At 37.9% G+C, this 22,217-nt stretch overlaps 1 pseudogene across 1 annotated transcript; it reads right to left on the bottom strand.

Annotated features, from left to right (window-relative positions):
- Positions 1–20,654: 20,654 nt before the first annotated feature.
- Positions 20,655–21,815, bottom strand: LOC308606784 (beta-citrylglutamate synthase B-like; annotated as a pseudogene). Its single transcript has one exon. The product of its transcript is annotated as a beta-citrylglutamate synthase B-like (transcript).
- Between the last annotated feature and the right edge of the window lie 402 nt (positions 21,816–22,217).

Genomic DNA, 22,217 nt, shown 5'->3' with positions numbered 1-22,217 from the left:
ATGCCAGGAAAAGGGCACATGCCAAAGTCATTTTCACTGGATCTTGGAAGTAAGCAGATCTCTTTATGTTTTGGTATTATGTAGAACCAGAATGTGCACAGCTAGAACCAGAGAACATGTTGAAGAATCTACGTAAAGGAGCAATGGTGGACTGAGAGACAGAGAATGCTCTGTAATCATGTAAAATGCTTCCTGATGCCAGGAAGATTTATTGATAAAGGAGGGCATGGGATGTGGGACAGTGTGGGATACAGAAAAGAATCTATAGATGAGCAAGAACCAGGGACAATGGAAGGATCAGGAAGGACCAGAGCATAGATATTTCCCTTGGCCATACATGTCTAAAATGAAAACCAGAGCCACATCATATATTAGCTTATTGCATGCATACATTTGTATAAGTTACCTGTTTATAGTTGTTTTGTAATGTTGGTGCTTTTTATGCTTTCTGCTGATTTCACAAAATCAGATTAAAACCATCTCTTCTTGTATTAATAAAGATTGATATCAAGCATTTTAGTTGAAGATGGCAGATTAAATGTATACATTAGCCTTCATTCCCTTTCTAAACTGTTCTAAAGTATAAATAAAGGAATTGGGATCGGGGGAGGCATAAACCATAATGAAAGAGAGAATAGGACAAGAGAAAACAAAGATGAAATTTGGGGTACTGGAAAGCACCTGGTCAAGTGATAGCTACCTGGGAAATCTGAGAATGCCAAATTTTATAGCAGTGTTTGGGAAGCTGGAAAGCAACCCGGTTTACACTGAAGAACCCCACCACTGAAGTGGTGACTGGAGGTTCTTCTTGAAGTGAGGTTGAAGGTGGGCTACAATCAGCGGATTGGATAAAAGGCTATTTAAAAAAGCAGTTAGATCAATGCATGGATATATAAAATGTGATATATCCATACAATGGAGTATTATTCATCAAAGAAAGAAATGAAGTTCTGATTCAGTACACAACATGGGTGAATTTTGAAACATTATGCTAGGTGTGAAAGGAGCCAGATACAAAGGACCACATACTGTATGACTCCATTTATATGAAATGCCTACAATAGGCAAATCTATAGCAATAGAAAGTAGATTAATGTTTGCCTACAGCTAGTGGGAGGTAAAATTAGAGAGTTTCTGCTAATGGAAATGAACTTTCTTTTGGAGGTAATAAAACATTCTAAGATTGTTTGTGGTGATGGATGCACAACTTTGTGAATATACTAAAAATCATTGAATTGTGCACTTTAAATGGGTGAAATTATATGGTATGTGAATTATATTTCAATAAAGCTGTTTTTAAAAAAAGAAAAACAATTAGGTGTCCATATTATCTCTCCCACCCAGGAATATGTTTTCTGGGCCAGAGAACACCAGACATAGTTCAGGATGGGGCTACCATATTAAAACTAGAGATAGTAGGTGAAATTTTACTCACTGAATGTTGGTACATGTATTACCTCTTACCTTAATCAGCTCCTGGTCTACTGGCAGCCAGGCTTAGGCCTTCCATCTAAGTAGAAAATTGGAAGTCTTCTCTGAAGAATCTGTCCAGCCCTTGAGAAAAGATCTAATGATACTGACATGGATGGGGCAGGGGCCATCCTCTAATGAGGACTCTAGCCATATCACCCTACAGTGATACTTGTAGCTAATAAGCCCCACTCATGTGTATGAAGATTTCAATCTGTTTCTTAGCATGCTTTTCTTAAATATAAGTGGACATCCAGAGGTTACTAGACATTTGAGGAAAACTTCTAATATGAAAGATCGAAAACAAACAGGAAAAGCAACTTGGATGAAACAGAGATGATGAGAGGAAAAGAGTATTTCAAAAGAAAAGCTATAATTAATACGCTCAGAGTGATAAGGGAAGATATTAAACACATGAAATAAGAACAATATACTATTTAAAAAGTAAAGAAGAAAGAAAGATTCAGGCAAGTTTCCCAGAACATAAGGGTATGAATTTCAAATAGGAAAGGCCCACTGAATATCTAACTCATTGAATGAAAATATCCTCACACCAAAGCCTGTCAACATGAAATTTCAGAAGACTGAAGACAAGGAAAATATTCTACAAGAAGAAAAAAACAGATACTATATAAAGAATCAGGAATCAGAATAGCATCCCACTTCTCAACAGTCTCACTGGAAGCCAGAATACAAAGGAACAATGTCTTCAAAATTCTGAAAGAAAATAATCTAAAATCTAGACTTTTATACGTAGAAAAAGTCTCAGGCAAGTGTGAAGGTAGGTTAAGAAAATAATCTAAAATCTAGACTTTTATACGTAGACAAAATCTCAGGCAAGTGTGAAGGTAGGTTAAAAATATTTTCAGACGTGGAAGCACTCCCAAATTTTTCTTCACTAAAAAAGGGAGTAAACCAAAAAGAGGAAGACATAGGATCTGTGAAACAGACAATCCAACCTGGAGGGAGTTCAGGGAATCCTCAGGAAGATGGTAAAGGGGGATCCCAAGAGGACAGTTTAGAGAGTAACCAATCCAGATTGAAGGGGATCATAAGTTTCCAGGAAAGACTTCTTCAAAAAGATGAAATTAATGGAGTACTTAATGTGAGTAACTCTATTGAGAAGATATTTGCACAACTGGGGAGGAATTTGGAGATGACTCAGTCTTAAGTACACTAAAAAGTAAACACATTTTAAAAACAAATGGACTATGGAAAATAAAATGTTTGGGAAAGAAAAAGTCAACATAGTATACCACATTGCTTAGCTGTTAATCATACCATATAGTCAAAATAGTATAAACACTGAATATCAAAATAAAATTAGGTTTCAACTGTATTGTAGAATGGGAGTTGAGGAGAGAGTCGATATGAGTTACAGGGGGAGGACTGTGATGTTGAGAGAGCACTAAATCCTCACCTTCCAATGTGGGAAGTTAACAAATAATGTTGGAACTGAAAAATCAAAAAGTTGCAATGTAAGTCTAGTTTTTAGAACTATGGAAATAATTGCTAGATGAATTAGTTGAAAGGGTTGCCACTAAGACATAGGGAATGAGGGTAGATTCAAGAAAATGCTGATTTTAATACTTATAGATTACTTGATTTTTTTCAAAATTATGTGCAAGCATCACTTGGATAAAAAGGAAAAAAATTTTAAATTAAAACTCAACAATAAGAACATGAAAAACTGGATTAAAAAATGGGCCAATGACCTTAACAGGCACTTTACCAAAGAAGATATGCAGATGTCAGGTAAGCACATGAAAAAATGCTCCACATCAAATGCAAAACAGCGATGTTTTAAATTTAAAACAAATGGGAAATACAAACTTAAAACATTGATGACATACCACTACACATCTACTGAATGTCCAAGTCAGAAACACTGATAACACCAAATGCTGGTGAGGATGTGGAGCAACAGGAACTCTCATTCATTGCTGGTAAGAATATGGAATGGTATGGCCACTTTGGAAGACAGTTTGGCAATTTCTTACAAAACTAAACATATTCTTACTAAAAAACCCAGCAATTACATTCCTTGGTGTTGATAACTTACATGCACACAAAAACCTTCACACAGATGTTTATAGCAGCTTTATTCATAATTGCTAAAACTTGGTTACAACCAAGATGTCCTTCAGTAGGTGAATGGATACATAAACAGTGGTACATCCAGACAATGGAATACTATTCAGCACTGAAAAGAAATCCTGTATGATTTCAATTATATGACAGTTCTGGAAAAGACAAAACTATGGAGACAGGAAAAACATCAGTGGTGGCCAGGGGTTGAGGGAAAGAAGGATGAATAGGCAGAACATAGAGGATTTTTAGTGCAGTGAACTATTTATTCTGTGTGATATTATAATTGGTGGGTGCATGTCATTATACATTTATACATTTGTCAAAACCCAAAGAAGGTACAACACCAAGAGTAAACCCTAACGTAATCTATGGACTTTGGGTGATTACGATGTGTCAGTTTAGGTTCATCAATTGTAACAAATGTTCCACTCTGGCAGGGGATGTTGATAATGGTGGGTGTGTGGGCACAGGGGGTTTATGGAAAATCTCTGTACCTTCTGTTCGATTTTGCTATGAACCTAAAACTGCTCTGAAAAATAAAGCCCACTGAAAAATAAATAAATAAAAGAGAAAATAGAGATGGGTACAACCCCTGCCCTGATGAAGTATAGTTGCTAGCATGTATTACATTTGAAAAGAAGAAGAAAAAAATCATAAGTACTTTTAAAACATTTTTTAAAAAGTTGATTCTAGAACTTGGTGTACTGGATGTGGAAAGACCAAACAGGCAGAATGGTGTCTGAACACAGCCTGTTCCTGCCTGGGTGCACCATACAGGGTCCTCTATTAGAGCAGGGCCCTTAAGCCCCACATCAAATGAGAGTAGGGATGGCTCTGAGAGCATTAAAACTACGCAGAATAAAATAAAACCTTTGTACCAGATAGGTCTTAAAAGAAGTACAAACACATTGTTTTACAAATGAAAATACTGTAGCTCAGAGAAATTAAGTAAATTAAGGGTAGAGTAAATTCGGTGGTGGAATGTGTTTTCAATGCATCATCTCACAGATACCCTAGGATGTATGGGATATTAGTGTCCCTGCTTTACAGATGAAGAAAATGAGAGGCTGAGAAATTTGACCAAGTTCCTACAGCAAGTTAAATGGCAGAAATCAAGTCTAATTCCAGAACATGTGGTCTAACCTGTATGCTAGACTCCCTTCTTCAGCACTTGTCTTCATAAAAATAAATCTACTTAGTGGTGGATTACTTGATCAATTGTTTTGCATTTTAATCATACTCAGGGAAGGTCATTCATTTCCTTGGTTTGTTTTCTATGTTTTCTTTCCAGGATAAATTATTCCAACTTTATATTGCTATAGGAGTACTGTCATCAAAGGAATTGTGAATTTTTTTCAGTCACAGAATTCTAAAAGCTTCAATGGTGAGAATTCCCTGGCGGTCCAGTGGATAAGGCTCTGTGCTTCCACTGCAGGGGGCATGGGTTCAATCCTTGGTCAGGGAACTAAGATTCCACATTCTGCATGCCGCATGGCGCAGCCAAAAAACAAGAAAAATTAGGAAAACTTCAATGGCAACAGCCACTCCAATCACCCCTTTGTACATGTCCAAAAGGTATAACCTTAAAAGGTTTATCTGAAAATATGATCTTGTTTTCATTCATTTATTTATTACTTCTTTCAACAAATATGCATTGAGTACTTTCTATGGGCTAGGCCTTGGGTATACAATGAGCATAATAGACATGGTCCTTACATTCATGAAGCTTACAGTCTAATGGGGAAAGATAGACATGAAATAGGCAAACAGCTCAATACTCAGAATTATGTATGTTAAGAATCTTAAACAACTTGTGGGGGGACTTCCCTGGTGGCACAGTGGTTAAGAATCCTCCTGCCAACGCAGGGGACACTGCTTTGAGCCCTGGTCTGGGAAGATCCCACATGCTGCAGAGCAACTAAGCCCGCAAGCCACAACTACTGAGCCTGCGTTCTAGAGCTGGTGAGCCACAACTGCTGAGCCTGCGTGCTGCAGATACTGAAGCCTGCGCGCCTAGAGCCTGTGCTCCACGACAAGAGAAGCCACTGCAATGAGAAGTCCATGCACCACAGCAAAGAGTAGCCCCCATTCACCACAACTAGAGAAAGCCCGCACGCAGCAACAAAGATCCAACACAGCCAAAATTAATTAAATAAATAAAAATTTATTAAAAAAAAACACAACAACAACTTGTGGGACCAAAGTGTGGTCGTTGAGGAGGAGAGGGGTAGGAGATAAGGTTGGAGAATTAAACTGAAATCTGATCATGTAGGCCCTGTAGGCCATGTAAGTTTGTTTCATTTTCTGTTAAATCCAGTGGAAAACCAGTACAGGCTTTAAGGCATTTTAAATGATCTCTCTGACCGTTCTGGGGAGCACAGGAGGAAAGGGCAAGAGAAGAAGATGGGATAGTGCTTAGGAGTTCAGCGGCAGTAGTCCATTTGCGATGGTGAGAGCTTGGAGATGGAGAGATACGGACAGATCTGAGAAATATTTCGAAAGTGGTTTCAGTAGTATTTGGTAATGGGTTGGCTGTTATGAGCAAAGGGGAGGGAGCTTGCAGAGATGACTCCTAGGTTTGTGGTTTTAGCAAATGAACAGCTGGTAGCTTCATTTATTTAGATAAGGGACATGGGAGGAGGAGGGTCAATAATTCAGTTTTGGGATAAGTTAAGTTGGAGTCGCCTCCGAGATATCTGAGTAGGCAGTTGGATATCAAGCCTGGAGCTCAGAAAAAAGGTCTGGGCTGGAGATAAAAATATGGGAGTTAACAGCATTTTGGCGATTTTTAAAGCTATGGGACTGGATGAGATCCCCCAGGGAGAAAATGAGAGAAATGAGCAACAAGCTCCAGAAGGAGTGCTGAGTGTCTCTAACAATATAGGCATAGGAAGAGCTGGCAGTGAGACTTAATTAGCCCAAGCTTAGGAGAGAGGAGGGGACAACACGGCCGCCAGAAAAGCCAAGGAGAGAGTGTTTCAATAATGGTACAAGCAACTATGCTGAAGGCTGCTGAGAGGTCAAGTTGAGGTCTGGAAAGTCTCTATTGGATTTGGCATTATCACAGTACTGTGCAGAAGCTGAGTCCTATCCGTCCAGAAAACCTATTATGGGCATTTCCTTCTACTTCTGTGTTTAGCGATGACACACTGATAGTTTGAAATCAGCCACAGGGGGAGTATTGACAACATGGAAGTTGACAAACAGTACATTTTTTTTTCCTGGAAAGTTAGTTGTTAAACATGTACCAGCATGACACTGGCAATGTGACTCCGTTTATAGTAAAATGAAGGGGAAAACAGGCTTCTCTGCTCTCTCTGGTCCCATCAGAAAGTTTTCAGAACATTTTGCATGGAAACGAATTCTCTTCAAAGAAACAAGCTGAATGTCTGAACTTCCTTTGAAGTGGGCTTTTACCTTTGCCACAGGACTTTCTAAAGTCTCAGCCTTTTAGTCACTAACCTTCACAAATATGACGCAGACCAACAGGAAAAAAAATTCGGTGTGGTCATATGAAGAATTTCTTCCAACTCTGAGATGCTATTATCCTGAGTTGGCTGCAAGAAATTCCAGGAAGCATAGCAGTAAACCACATTTCATTTACTCCTGGGTTTATTTACTTGGTAAAAATAATCATTAGAAGATTCCAGAATTCAGGGGTTAAGAGATGACATTTCCCCCATCTTTCTTTTTCATTAAAAAAAATTGCTTGTTATTCTATGAAAATGTAGATAAGAAAATTAACTGGAAGTTGGAAAGTATGGTATTTTCAGTATCATGACAACTGAATTAGATCATTGGGTAACCAAGTTAATTATTAGATAATCAGGTGTTAAGATAAAAGCATTTAAAGAACCATGCTTTTGACATTGTTTTAGTTATGACATGTCACCACAGGCTAAATACTGTCCTTATCTAAGAGGGAACTAAAGATTGAACTGAATGCATTACAGAGTCTTTAGTTCACTGAAGAAGTCAGCACGCAAACCTAGTCCAAGCAGCTCTGAAAGTTTGTTCTTTGACACATCTTTACTCCAAACACATAGCAATGATAAATGAAATTTATCAAGCTTAAAAACTAAATAAACACTTCTCCGGCCCAGAATTGGGACAGAAATACAAAGCTCATGCTGAGCGGAAGCCACAAACTTACTGGGCTCTAGGTTTGGAACCAGGCAATGTTAGCTGGAGTTTGGCTCCTCCAGGGTAAATTAAAATAAAAAAGTTCCATGCCGAGATGGGAGACTGAAGCCAGGTTCACTGCTTGAAGCCAGAGGCAGAGGCATCCTCCTCCTATTCATGAAAGGAGGTTGAAAAAGAAGTTATTCCTGCCTGGGGCTACAGCTTTTAGCAAACTGTGGACTTAGAGGAAAGACAGGACACAGATATAACCTTGTGACCAGGAAAGGGAGCAGTCCATTGCCTGGTTTGGTGCCTAGATCTGTGCTGTCCTCAGTCACTGTGGGCTGGATCTCTGAAGCTCTGTTAGTAGATCTGGGTCTGAACTGGGGTCCACAGAGCCAAATGCAGAATGAGGGCAATCACAAAACCACTAGACAGGAAGGAGAAAGCACACTGGGGGTTGAGGGAAGAAGAGAAAGAGAGAGGGAATGCAAGCCTAGTCTCAAAATGAGCTCTTCAATCAAAACCCAATGCTAAGAAAGACAGCCAACAAAACAAAAGAACATGAATTTATTACTGTTGAAACTAATGTTATGGAACCATCTGAGAAAAGATTTAAATATGTTTAGAATGCTCAAAGAGATATGTGAAGGAATAACTCATTTAAAAAAAAAAGAGCAAGACATTGTGAGGAAAATGCTAGCATAATTGAAATCAGAATGGATGGATACTAAAAAGAACAACTAGAAATCTTGGAAATGAAAAATAGCGTCATCAAAATAAAAATTCAGGGCTTCCCTGGTGGCGCAGTGGTTGTGAGTCCGCCTGCCGATGCAGGGGACACGGGTTCGTGCCCCGGTCCGGGAAGATCCCACATGCCGCGGAGTGGTTAGGCCTGTGAGCCATGGCCGCTGAGCCTGCGCGTCCGGAGCCTGTGCTCCGCAACGGGAGAGGCCGCAACGGTGGGAGGCCCGCGTACCGCAAAAAAAAAATAAATAAATAAAATAAAATAAAATAAAATAAAATAAAAATTCAACAGATGAGATAAGCTCTAGACTGGAAATAGTTAAAGTGAATATGAATGAATTGAAGATGATGCTGAGGATTTCACCCAGGAAACAGGACAGAAAGACAAGAGAAAAAAAAATGTGAGAGAGCAGTTAAGAGACAGAGAGGACCAATTGATTGACTTCAACATAACGTCTACAAGGAGTTCTAGAAAATGAGGATGAAAAGAATGGTGAGGAACCACTATTTAAAGAGGTAATAGCTAAGAATTTTCCACAGTTAAAGAAAGATCTGTGATCTCAGATTGACGAGCCATATAAAGTGCCAAGCGAGATAAACATAAATCCACATATCTTAGTGAAACTGTGTAACATCAAAGATAAATATAGAACTTAAAAGCTGTTAGAGAGAAAAGACATATCACCTTAATAGAAATGAGAATTTGATTGATAGCTGACTTTTCATGTGTAGAAACCGATGCCAGAAGAAAATGAAATCATATCTTTATAGTCCTGAGGGAAAATAGCTGAGAATATAAAAATCTTATATCTCTTTAAACTATTATTTAACAGTGAGGGTCAAAGACATTTTCAAAAAGACAGTGATTAAAATATTTCCACTGAGAGACCCTCATGAAAATAAGTAGCAAGAATGTGTTTCAGCAGGGACTTCCCTGGTTGTCCAATGGCTAAGATTCCGTGCTCCCAATGAAGGAGACCCGGGTTCGATCCCTGGTCAGGGAACTAGATCCCACATGCCGCAACTAAGAAGTTGGCGTGCCGCAACTAAGTTGGCGTGCTGCAACAAAGATTCTCCACGTGGCATGAAGATCCCTTGTGCAGGCAACTAAGACCCGATGCAGCCAAATAAATAAATAAATATTAAGAAAAGAATGCATTTCAGCAAAAACAAAAGAGAACAGAGATTGATAATGATAAACAGAGAAATTGATAAATTAGATTAGTAAATTTAATTTAATTTTCTTACAAAACTCACCATTTCTTGCCTTTATTTAAAGGATGAACTCTAGACAAAACTGAACAAAAGTGAAAAAACTAGAGGGGGTAAAGGATGGGAAAAGAAGATGAGAATTATTCAAGGGGAAGTTAATATATGCTAAGATCAGTTTCATGTCAGGGAAAAGGATAAAAATACTGAATAACTTTAGATGTTCTCAGAAAATGGAATAGTTAAGTATGTCTGTTAGTTTGAGGATGCCTACTAGAATAAGTAAAATACCATGTCTGGCTCCTAAGCCAGCAGAAGAGGAAACAGGGAATGCAGAAAATGTTTTCAATGCAAGAGAAGGCAGGAAAAGTGGGGAAAAAACAGCAAAAGATGGTAAAAATCCAATGCAAAGAGAGTTAAAAATAAGTTCAAATATTATCGTTAACCTCAGCAAACATAAATGTGTTAAAAATTGATTTATAACAAAGATATTATCAGAATGCATAAAATACCAAAATCAGTTATATACTATACACAACAGACATATCTAAAACAGAATCATTTGGAAAAATAAAAGAAATATAAGAATAGAAAATGATTTGCAGTAAAAAAATATTAACAAAAAGAAAGTTGGTATAGAAATCTTAATAACAGATGCAATAGAATTTAAAAACACAAGAATTAATAAGGATAAAGAGGTACACTACATAATAACATGACATATGTGATATGTAACAGTCACAAACCTGTAGGTACCTCTAAATACGTAAAGAAAAACTGACCATATTATAGAGAAATTTACCAGTCCAGTATCATGGTAAAGAATTTTAACACACCTTTGATAGATCAAACAGAATTTTTAAAATTAGCAACTCCTCAGAACATTTGAACACCAAATTTAAAAGTTTGATCTAATACATAAATCTAATGCATGTAATACTCTGAACCAAGCAAATAAAGAATATATACAGTATACTCTTTTTCAGTATCTATGGAACTTTTACAAAAGAAATGTATCACCTAATAGGTTAAAAATTAGTCTCAGCAAATTGAAAAACAATCAATAGCAAACATAGTCTGACTATAATTCAATTAAATTGGAAATCAAATATTTTAAATCAACTAAAAATATTTAAATTTCTGCATGCTTCAAAACTTAAAAATTTACAACCAAATAACTCAAGGTTAAAAAGGAAATCACAATGAAAATTACAAAAATGAATCAGGCATTAGCTAGAGATAAAGGTATATCCTTTTTTTTATTAAGAAAAAGATTGAAAATAAACAAGGTAAGCATTCAAAGTAGAAACTGGAAAAACGATAGAGTAATAAACTTAAAGAGTAGAGAAGGAAGGTACATTAGTTTCCTAGGGCTGCCATAGCAAAGTACCACAGACTGGGTGGATTAAAACAACAGAAATTTATTGGCTCACAGTTCTGGAGGCCAGAAGTCTGAAATCAAGATGTAGGCAGGGCCATGCTCCCTCTGAAGGGGAGGAATTATCCAGGCCTCTCTCCTAGCTTTTGGCACCTCAGGTGTTCTTTGGCTTATAGATGCATCACTCTAATCCTATCTTCACATGGCATTCCTTCTGTGCATCTTCACATCGTCTTCCCTTTGCACCTGTGTCTGTGGCCAAATTCTCCTCCTCTTATAAGGACACCAGTCATGTTGAATTAGGGACCCATTCTACTGCAGTATGACCTCATGACAATTTAACTAATTCCATGTGCAATGGCCCTACTTCCAAATAAGGTCACATGGTGAGGTACCAGGGGTTAGGACTTCAACATCTTTTGGAGGAAGGGGGACACAATTTGATCCATAACAGAAAACATGAATAAAAATAAGAGCAGAAAGGCTGAATAGAAAGCAAAGTCATAACAGAGTAAATAAATACAACCAAAAGTTAGTTCTTAGAAAAAAAATCTAGTAGGGATACACAGTCTTTAACAAGACTGATCAAGGAAAACAAGGCACAAATAAACAATACTAGGAATCATAAAGAGGGTACAACCATGCATGCAGAACAGAATCACAAAATCACAAATCATTGCACTATAAAAAACAGAATAATATGAATAACTTTAGGCCAAGTTGAAAACTTAGATGACGTGGATAATTTTCTTTAAAATATATGTTAGTAATTCATTGCAGAAGTTGAAGGACCCATTTGACACGTGAGTTCTTATAGCAGTCTTTCACTTAAAATTGATCCTGACTAAATGTTAACTCTACCTTCTGGAGTTCAGGTTTTAGAAAAAGAAAATAAAGCAAAAGGAAAAAAGAACATGCAATTGAATTTGTCAAACAAAAGCTAATTCCATTCTCTTAATTATGGTACCTAACAATTAACCTGATCTGGTTAATTTCATGCAGTAATGACGGTCATCTATAGCAATAGAAAAAGTGACATCAGTCTGGGTTTAAGGGCTCTTGAACAAATATAAGCATGGATTTCAGCCATATACATACAAAATTCACATTTAATTAATTAAAAAAAAATTTTTTAATATTTATTTATTTTTTGGCTGCATCGGGTCTTAGCTGCGGCACACGGGATCTTTCTTTGTGGCACGTGGGCTCTTCATTGCAGTTGGGCTCTTCGTTGTAGTGCGTGGGCTTCTCTCTAGCTGTGGTGCACAGACTCATTAGTTGTGGTGTGTGGGCTCAGTAGTTGCGGCGTGCGGGCTTAGTTGCCCTGCGGCACGTGGGATCTTAGTTCCCTGACCAGGGATCAAACTGGTGTTCCCTGCATTGCAACATGGATTCTTAACCACTGGACCACCAGGGAAGTCCACATATTTATTTTTAAAGCAAATTCTATAAATCTTGGAGAGAGTAGCATTTCAATCTATTTTAAAAACTTGGATGAGTAGATGATTACATGATATCTCTATTTATAATAGCTATGTCCTTCCCTGGGCTTATATTGGATCTTATTTTCAGGTTTTTAGGTGAAGAGTAAGGGACTGAGAAATGTGCCCTTAGCCAGTAGGGAGCTGTGGGGTTAGAAAAACAATTTCCAGGAACTTTTAATTTTAACCATTAAATAAATATTTCAGTATATTTGTACACACAGTGCATATATTTTTACCTACTCTAACCTTTCTGTGTGGATATAAAAATAAATGCACAAGAAAATGATAATGGAACTACTGACAGATGCTTTGGTACAGCTGCAAAATGAAAATACTTCTCTCTATATATTCATAATCGCTCTAGAGATAGAGATCTATAAACCTGCTGAGCTGGTATTTCACTTATGCACTATTTTCTGTCTGCTTCTTAACAAGGGACTCCACATTCCACATATGACCCACATTTTATTTTAACTACCATGTTCTTGGCTTTGCTCTTTTCATGTCAGCTTTATCCTTTAACAGCCTGTTCAATAGTGATTTCTCAGCTTCAGACTCTGACTTGCTTTTCTTCCCCCTCAGAAATGTCCTGTAATTTTATTTCTTGCTTCCCAAAGTGTGGCTCTCACTCATATTTTCCATGAATAAAACCTTTTCCCAGAGGGGACCAAATTAATGGAGTCATCCTCTAGCTCCACTTAAAAACCATATTTAAATACAAATACTATTGCTTCCATTTGTTTGGCTTTACTTCTCATATTTAATCTGAACTATTAAGACATAACCAAATGAAACCACAAGAAACTCTGAATAGGCAAAGCAATCCTGGGAAAGAACAAGGCTGGAGGCATCACATGTCTTAATTTCAAACTATACTACAAAGCTGTAGTAATCAAAACAGTATGGTACTGGCATAAAAATAGATACATAGACCAATGAAACAGAACTGAGATCCCAAAAATAAATCCTTCACATATGGTCAACTAATATTTGAAAAGGGAGCCAAGAATACTCAGAGGGGAAAGAATGGTCTCTTCCATAAATGGCCTTGGGAAACTGGATAACCACATGGAAAAGAATGAAATTGGACCCCTATCTTAAACCACTCATAAAAATTAACTCAAAATGGATTAAAGACTTAAACACAATACCCAAAACTGTAAAATTCTGAGAAGAAAACATAGGGGAAATTCTCCTTCACATTGGTCTTGGAAATGATTTTTTGAATATGACACCAAAAGCACAAGCAACAAAAGCAAAAATTAATAAGTGGGACTACATCAAACTAAAATGCTTCTGCAAAGCAAAAGAAACAAGCAAAACAATGAAAAGGCAACCTATGGAATGGGAGAAGATTGTTGCAAATCATATATTTGATAAGCAGTTAATACCAATATATGTAAAGAGCTCATACAACTCAATAGCAAAAGTGTCAAACAGTCACATTAAAAAATGGGCAGAGATACCAAATAGACATTTCCCCAAAGATGACATATAAGTGGCCAACAGGTACATGAAAAGGTATTCAACATCACAATTGTCGATGCAAATCAAAACCACGAGATATTGTCTTACATCTATTAAAATGGCTATCATCAAAATGACAAGAGACCCACATATCGGCGAGGCTGTGGAGGAAAGGGAACACTGTTGGTGGGAATATAAATTTATATAGTCACTACAGAAAACACTATGGAGGTTCTTCAAAAATTACAAATAGAACTACCATATGATCCAGCAATCCCACTTCTGGATATATATACACAGGAAATGAAAACAGGATCTTGAAGAGATATCTGCACTCCCAGGTTTATTGCAGCATTATTCAGAATAGGCAAGATATGGAAACAACCTAAGTGTCCATGAACAGATGAATGGATAAAGAAGATGTGAGATATATATATATATATATATATATATATATATATATATATATATTATTCCAATGGAATGTTATCCAGCCACGAGAAAGAAGGAAATCCTGCCATTTGCAACAACATGGATGGACCTTGAGGGCATTATGCTAAGTGAAATAAGTTAGACAGAGAAAGACAAACACTGTATCTCACTTATGTGTGAAACCTAAAACAGCTGAACTCATGGAAGCAGAGAATAGAATGGTGTTTACCAGGGGCTAGGGAGTGGGGGAAATGGGGAAATGTTGGTCAAAAGGGACAAACTTTCAGTTATACGATGAATAAGTTCTGGGGATCTAATGTACAGATGGTGATTCTGGATAATAATAATGTATAATATACCAGAAAGTTGCTAAGAGAGTAGATCTTAAATGTTCTCACCACAAAAAAAGAAGTGGTAATTATGCGATGTGATGGAGGTGTTAGCTAATGCTGTAATGGCAATCATTTTGCAATATATAAGTGTATCCAATCACCATATTGGACACCTTACAAATGTACACGATGTTGTATGTCAATAAGGTAGAGTGGGGGAGGCATTACCAAAACCTAGCTTTTGTTTTTGTGATGGTGGCTTTTTATCCTTGCAAACAAACATTTTTGAGTTGTCTTAGAGTTACATAATGCCCAGGCACAAGTTTTAAGATAGGCGTATAGTTACAGCACCTCAGCATTAATTAGACTATTAGATTTCTTGTGCACACAACCATCTGTCCCTGTGCCTTTGCTTGCATTGGACACGCCATCTGGAAATTTGGTTTCTCCTTTGCTACCGTTACTCAACCGATAAAGAAACTGAGGCCTGGAGCCTGGCTTACCCAAGGTCACATAGTTAGTTAGGGCATAGCTGAACCTAAAGATCATCTCTGGCCTCTTGGTTCTCAGGGATTATTTTCTACCACACCCACTGCCTTTTCAAGGTTCTGCTCAAATAAAGCCTTATTTCAGAAGCCTTGTTGAAATCTTCAAATAGAAGTAATCTGCCCCTTCCTTGAACTCCTACATGTTTAATTTTATTCCCCTAAGGATACTTATCACTTTAAATTTTGTGTGACAGTTTTTTGTGCTCACATCTTTTTTCCCCCTGGTGTTCAGCTCTTTGAGGACTGGAATCTGCTTGATTCACTTTTATGTCTATCACATTCCCCAGCCTTGTATTAATAGGCGCTCAACATCTATTTGTTTAAAATAATTAAACCTCTTTTGGATTCTGGAAACCTTGTGTCCACAGAAAGCATAAAGAAAGCAGCTGCAGCAATATGCCAATGGCTTGGGGAATCCTTTCAAGCTTCCTTCACACTTCGATGGTTCTAGACCTGCATTGTCCAAGAGAACTTTCTGTAATGATGAGAATGTTTGATATTTGTACTGTCCAATATGGTACTACTAGCCACATATAGCCATTGAGCATTTGAATGTGGCTAGTGAGATTGAAGAAATGAAATGTTAATTTTACTTGATTTTAATTTATATTTAAATAGCTACATGTGTCTAGTGGTTACCATATTGGACAACAGAGTTCTAAACTATCTTGGCACCCCATTTTGATAAATCTACACGTGTTGTCTCTTTGAACTTTGTCACACGATTGCCTGCTTAGTGAGAAATGGTATTGTTGTTCTCTAGGCTCCGAGCTCCGAGATTCCACACACGTGACCTTCCTCCTTCCCCACTTTCCTCCCCAGGAGAAAGATGAGATTCATAAAACTTTTCTTAAGCACTCCAATCTTCACTAACCTCCCTTGCCTCAGATTATGACTACATCTCTAAGGTATTGCTATAACACTTAGATGGTGTACGTCATTTGCTGCTGTTTTGAATTTTAGTATTTCCTAAATAAATTATAAACTACTTGAGGGCAAAGACCATGCATTCCACATCTTCTGGATCCTCCTTGGTGCCTTTTATGGTGCCAGTTATATCGTAAATGTTCTATAAATATTGATCAGTTGCTTGATTGAAGGTAGTGAAAGGGAATCTGGTATGAGCAAGAAAGGACAGTACCTGAGACATAGGGAAGAGGGCATGTCGATATCGTAAGATTTACTTAGCACCCTAAAAACTAAAGGATTTTTAGAATTATTTCTCTTATTCTTATAATTGTTTTAGCAAATGCCCATTAGTATTATTTTCCAGTCATCTAAGGAGCTCAACTCAAAAAAACCAAAAAAATTTAAAAAAAATTTTTTCTGAGTACCCATGTGGCAAAAACTATGCTATCCATTTTGAATGTATTCCTTCCAGCAGGGTCTTCTATCAAAGGAACTTTCTAACTACATTTATGAGCTTCATTGTAGAGCATTTACTGGAAAATTGAGAGGTTGTAGATGTCCAAAACAGCACATTTGGTGAAACCAAAATTAGAATTTGGCTGTATATTTGTTCAAAACCTCCCCTAGAAGGTAAGCTCTTGAATGTGTACAAGGCTGTGCTTCTTTGGTGGATGAGGAAATCAAGGCCAAGGCGTTAATGTTGGTTCACCTTTCCCTCTTCCTTAAGCACCTAAATTATACGTTGGCAAGATTGGGCTCCTACAGGAATCCGGATAATGGCAAAATTCCTGCTGACCACACCCTGTGTGAGACCACAGTGAGTCTTAAAGGGGCTTTGGCAAGAAGATGTAGGAAATTAATGATAGCTGCAAAGTGGGAAGGCCCAACCCTGGAATTCTCTCTCCTGTAGAGCCACACTGCCTGCCTGCCTGTGCTCCAACCACTAGCTCCCAGTACCCAAAATATGAGAAGAAAATAAGGAGCCAGCAGGGAGTTGTCCTTGTGGGACAAGAATTTCAGCTGGCAATTGTTAATCACATTTTTCCAGCTATTTTGACATGTGTTATATAAGGGAACCAATTCCAAGACAAAACAGAAAACAAAATGCTCTGACTACAGAAGTGCAAATGTAGAGTACATTGGAGCTGACTTTTCCTTTTAACTTCTTATTTACATAGGATGGATTTGTTTAAGCAAATTTTTTTTTACTTCCACGAAGTTACAAATCAAGTATTTTATTCCCCTTACTATCTATTGTTCATTTTTATTTCTGCTAATTTCCATACGTTTAAAATATGTTTTCAATTTGCTGAAAATATTTATGAACCATTTGCACACATGCATATGTACAATAAATCATTTTTATAGGATCAATCAACTCTGGCATCTTTTGTAGCTCACAGTAGTTCAAGAGTTCGAGGCCCTAGCCCTGTTTTGAGCTGCAACTTGATGCTCACAAAATAGGTGGGTCAAAGGTAAAAGTTCTGTTTAAAGTCCTTTGACAGATACATCTAGACTTAGTTGTAAGTAACATGGAGGAAATAACTTCAGTCTCATTCACATTCATGTCACAACTAATGAAGAAAATACATAAAGAAGAATTTTTTTAAAAAAAGAAAAAGAAAATACAGTTGGTAGTCTGTACCCACACTGCCCAGTGTCAAAATAACCAAGGTCACATTGATCTGGTGATTGTTGATGGTGTGCTTTTGATGTAAAGATTCCACCAGAATGCTGATGAATCCTAAATTATACTTCCATTTCTGACTACTCTCCTTAGCTCCAAGGTCAAACATACCATTTCTACTTAGTGTCAAATGGTCTTCTCAAACATAGCACGTCTGAAAAACAACACTTGACTCCACATTCCTGAAACTTGCTTTTCCCCCAGTCATCCCCATTTCAGTTAATAGCATCATTATTCACCTGGTTGGTCATTCTGCAAGTTTTGACATATGTATATAATCCTGTAAACACTACCACAATTAAGATATAGAATAGTTCCAATGAAGAACATTTAGGTTGTTTCCAGTTTATCATGATTATAAATAGAGCTGCTATAAACATTCATATATGTGCTTTTTTTTTTTTTTTTGCGGTACGTGGGCCTCTCACTGTTGCCTCTCCCATTGCGGAGCACAGGCTCCGGACGCGCAGGCCCAGCAGCCATGGCTCATGGACCCAGCCACTCCACGGCATGTGGGATCTTCCCGGACCGGGGCACGAACCTGTGTCCCCTGCATTGGCAGGTGGACTTTCAACCATTGCGCCACCAGGGAAGCCCCATATATGTGCTTTTGAACAAACATACATTTTCATTTCTTTCTGGGTAAATATTCAGGAGTAGCATTGCTAAGTTGTATGGTAAGTATATATTTAACTTTGGAAGAGACTGCCGAACTATTTTCCAGAGTGGTTGTACCATTTTACACTCCCACCAGTGACGTATGAGAGATTTAGTTTCTCCTTGAGCTCACCAGCATTTGTATTGACATTATTTTTTATTTTAACTGGTCTAGTAGATGTGCAGTGTTATCTATTGTGGGGTTTTTTTCCATTTTAATATTATTTAATTCTATGGAAAAAGCAAGTTTTATTACATTCCTTTTTTTAAATGGGGGGAAAACTGTACAAGTAAGCATGATCAAACCTCTGTTAGAGCTGGTTAATACTGATCTTATTGCCTCGAAGTCTCTCTAGTAGTCCAAGAATTTATATTTAAGGTCCATCTGAAGAAAAAAAGCACTGGAGAGGCAAGAAAGGACTTGGGTAAAAAGCTTCAGAGGGTTGTAGGGAGATGGAACTTGCTTCTTAAAAAAATTATGTTGAGCTCTGAAGTGTCTCCATTTCTTAACACACCTTCCAAACCATTCATTGGGATAGTTTTACCCATGTTTAAAGTCTCATTTTATATGCAGTTTGGGGGCTTTTATAAATTCAGAAATAAAGTAATATAAAGAGTAGTATATTGAAGACTTCAGAGTAGGGCTATAAGAGACTTAATACTGCTAAATAATTTCCCAAACAAAAATGTTCAGTCACCCCCACCCCCAAACCTATGTGTAATAGGACAAAATGCACAGCAAGAAGCAGAGGAAAAGCATGTAGACTGGAATAGATCATACACTGAACAGTCTAGAACCAAAGAAAAAAAGCAAACAACATACATATACACAAAAGCCTAAGAAGCAGCTATTTTCCTCATGTCTCTAGGTGAGTACCTCTACCCAGTAGATTATAGTCATGAAACAACTCAATTGTTTTTTTTTTTAAGTAAAAAACTGTTTCCCATCATGCTCCATTTTCTAGAATCTACCCTTTTTGATTGGTTGGTATAAACCAAAAGCAAAGTACATAAACATGCAAGCGTGCATGCGTGCGCACATACACGCACACGCATGCACACACAGACACTGTCCTAAAATGTGAAAAATGCAGATATATAACGCTGATATTAGAAATCACTTCAACTTTATACTTAGGAACTTATAGACCCTTCATTTGCCCCCCCAAAATGTTTTTCCTTGTCCTTATTCTTTAAATGCCCAACCACCAAAAGAAAAAGGAAAAAAATAAAAGGCTTTAAATGCACATGTTTCAAGTCAGCGTCTTGTTAACAAAAAAGGTAGCATTTTCTTCACTTTGGCCATTGTTAAAGATGCAGGCATAGATCAGGGAATGTTAATACTCACACGTATTTAAAAAAAAAAGCAACATTAACAGAGCATATATCTTTCAAAAAAGGCTAAAATACTAACAAATACAAGTCAATGCACATATTTTTAACTAGTGCAATTTTATCTACAATGGAGTAAATGTTATTTTGTGTGCCACGCATTGCAATACTATTCATTTCCCTTTTATCATGCAAACATGCCAATTTTATCATTAAAAAAACCTTTATTGGGTCACATTCACGTTGCCCTCCCACCCAAATTAAGGGGGGAAAAAGTCAATAAATGAGCCCCTCAAGATTTCATAACTATGAACATAAAGCTCCTAGATAATAGTGTACAGGTTGAATTTTCAGATTTGTATAAAAAAAAGTTATAATTTACATAGATGTCTTCCTCACCGATTACAACACAATGTGAAGTTACACTACTCTGAAATTTGTACCAACTGTACAAAAACCATGAAAAGAATTATGTTCTTCATGACCTGAGAGCCTACACATTTTTGAGTAATTTAAAAGGGTAACTATGAGAGCCTGACATTTTTCTGTATCTCACCTCTTCTGCCTCTCTATCTGCAGGATTTGTAAATCAAAGTCAGTAACATCTTAGTAGCAAATGTCTTGTCTATCTCCCCCTTCTTCTCTCCTAACTAATCCTGCTCAATTTTCTCTCATCTTCCTGAGCATTTTCCATGAACAGCATTGCAAGTTGGTTTAAAAAAGAAAAGAAAGAAAGAAAAAGAAAAATGTTTTACAAGGGTTTTGCTGGTTAATTATTTACTGGTGGAATCACTCCACAAGGAGTCTGATTTCATTGGCTAGCAGTTGGTTTCTGTTGAATAGGCCCCCTGCGAGCTTGGTGAGCAGCTCTCGCTCCATGGTTTCAGGGTCACTGTCAACAGAGCTGGAACTTGCGCTCATGTTGTCGACAGAAGTATTGGCTGGGGAACCCAACTCCGGCTCACTAGTCTCACTGGCCATGGACACCACGGAGAGCAAGGACATATGCCGGGTGAGCCGGTCAGAGGGCAGAAGGGGGGCGGCATAGTCCGCTATGATACCAGCTACATCTAGATTACACGCCTTATCAAAGGTGATGAAACCTACATTTGCATTGGCCTTGCAGACACAGAAGGAGCTGTCGTCTTTCATCAACAGGTCAATGCCACACATATCCAATCCCAGGATGTTAGACACCTGGATAGCTAGCTGCTTCCCTTGTTCACTCAATGAGCACATCATCCCGACACCACCTAGTGAGCAGTTTCTTTGCATCCTCCCATCTGTTGAACAGTGTAACATTGTGCCAACCACATGACATCCCACAACAATGACACGTACATCCCTTCCATGAGACTCTATAACATACTTCTGAAATAGGTATGGAGCTTCATGGCGAATAAGATGGCTTAGATTAGCCAAAGGGTGCTTATCGTGAGCCAATAAAACCGCTTTGCCTCTATGACCCCGTGTATTCTTCACCACCTTTGGGAACTCCAGTACTTCTGCTTCATCAATCATTTTAGCAAAATTTTCATGACCCCCGTAAGAGAAAGTATCTGGCAGAGGAACACCATGACCTGCCAACTCTTGAAACATCCAGAACTTATTAACACAGTTCAGGATGGCTTGAGGTCAGTTCATCAACCTGCTTCCCATCTTCTCTAGATGGCGCAAAACAGTGATGTCACTATCACTTTGCACCCAAGGGGTTGGTACTCTCACTACCACCACCTGAGGATAGGCAATAATTAGTTCTCCATTGATACAAAGATCCAGGTTTCCTTGCTCGATTGTTAGCACCACCTCATCTATCACCACAGCCCTAAAGTCCAGTTCCTCCTCACAACATTTGGCCTTTAATGCTTGTAAGATCTCTTTTGAGGGATAGTCTTCACTGATTCGATGATCTGTCAAAAACCACAACTTGGCAGCCACAGAGCTACACATCTTGATCTGCCTGTTTTCCTCTTCTGGGATTACTTCCTCCTGAATATAGACTCTTTCTAGCGAATCGAACTTGTATCCCCTCGCCGGCCTCCCAGCAAAGCCAATTTACTGACTCCGGGATGTGGTGTGGGAAAGTACAGCGTTTACTGCAGGGCACCAAGGATGGAGAACAGGCAGCTCATCCTCAAAAGATCCGAACTCTCTATTGTGGTTTTAATTTGCATTTCCCTTATAGCTAAAGATATTAAACATCTTTTCATGTGCTTACTTGCCATCCGTATACCCTCTTTACTGAAGAGTCCAAATCTTTTGCTTTTTTTTTTTTTTTTTGGTCTGCGCCATGCACGACTTGCAGGATCTTAATTCCCTCACCAGGGATCGAAGTCAGGCCCTTGGCAGTGA

This window comes from Mesoplodon bidens, assembly GCF_964165515.1.
Source record: "Mesoplodon bidens genome assembly, chromosome: 2".
In the NCBI taxonomy this organism is placed as follows: Eukaryota; Metazoa; Chordata; class Mammalia; order Artiodactyla; family Ziphiidae; genus Mesoplodon; species Mesoplodon bidens.
This window is presented reverse-complemented; position numbering and strand designations above follow the sequence as displayed.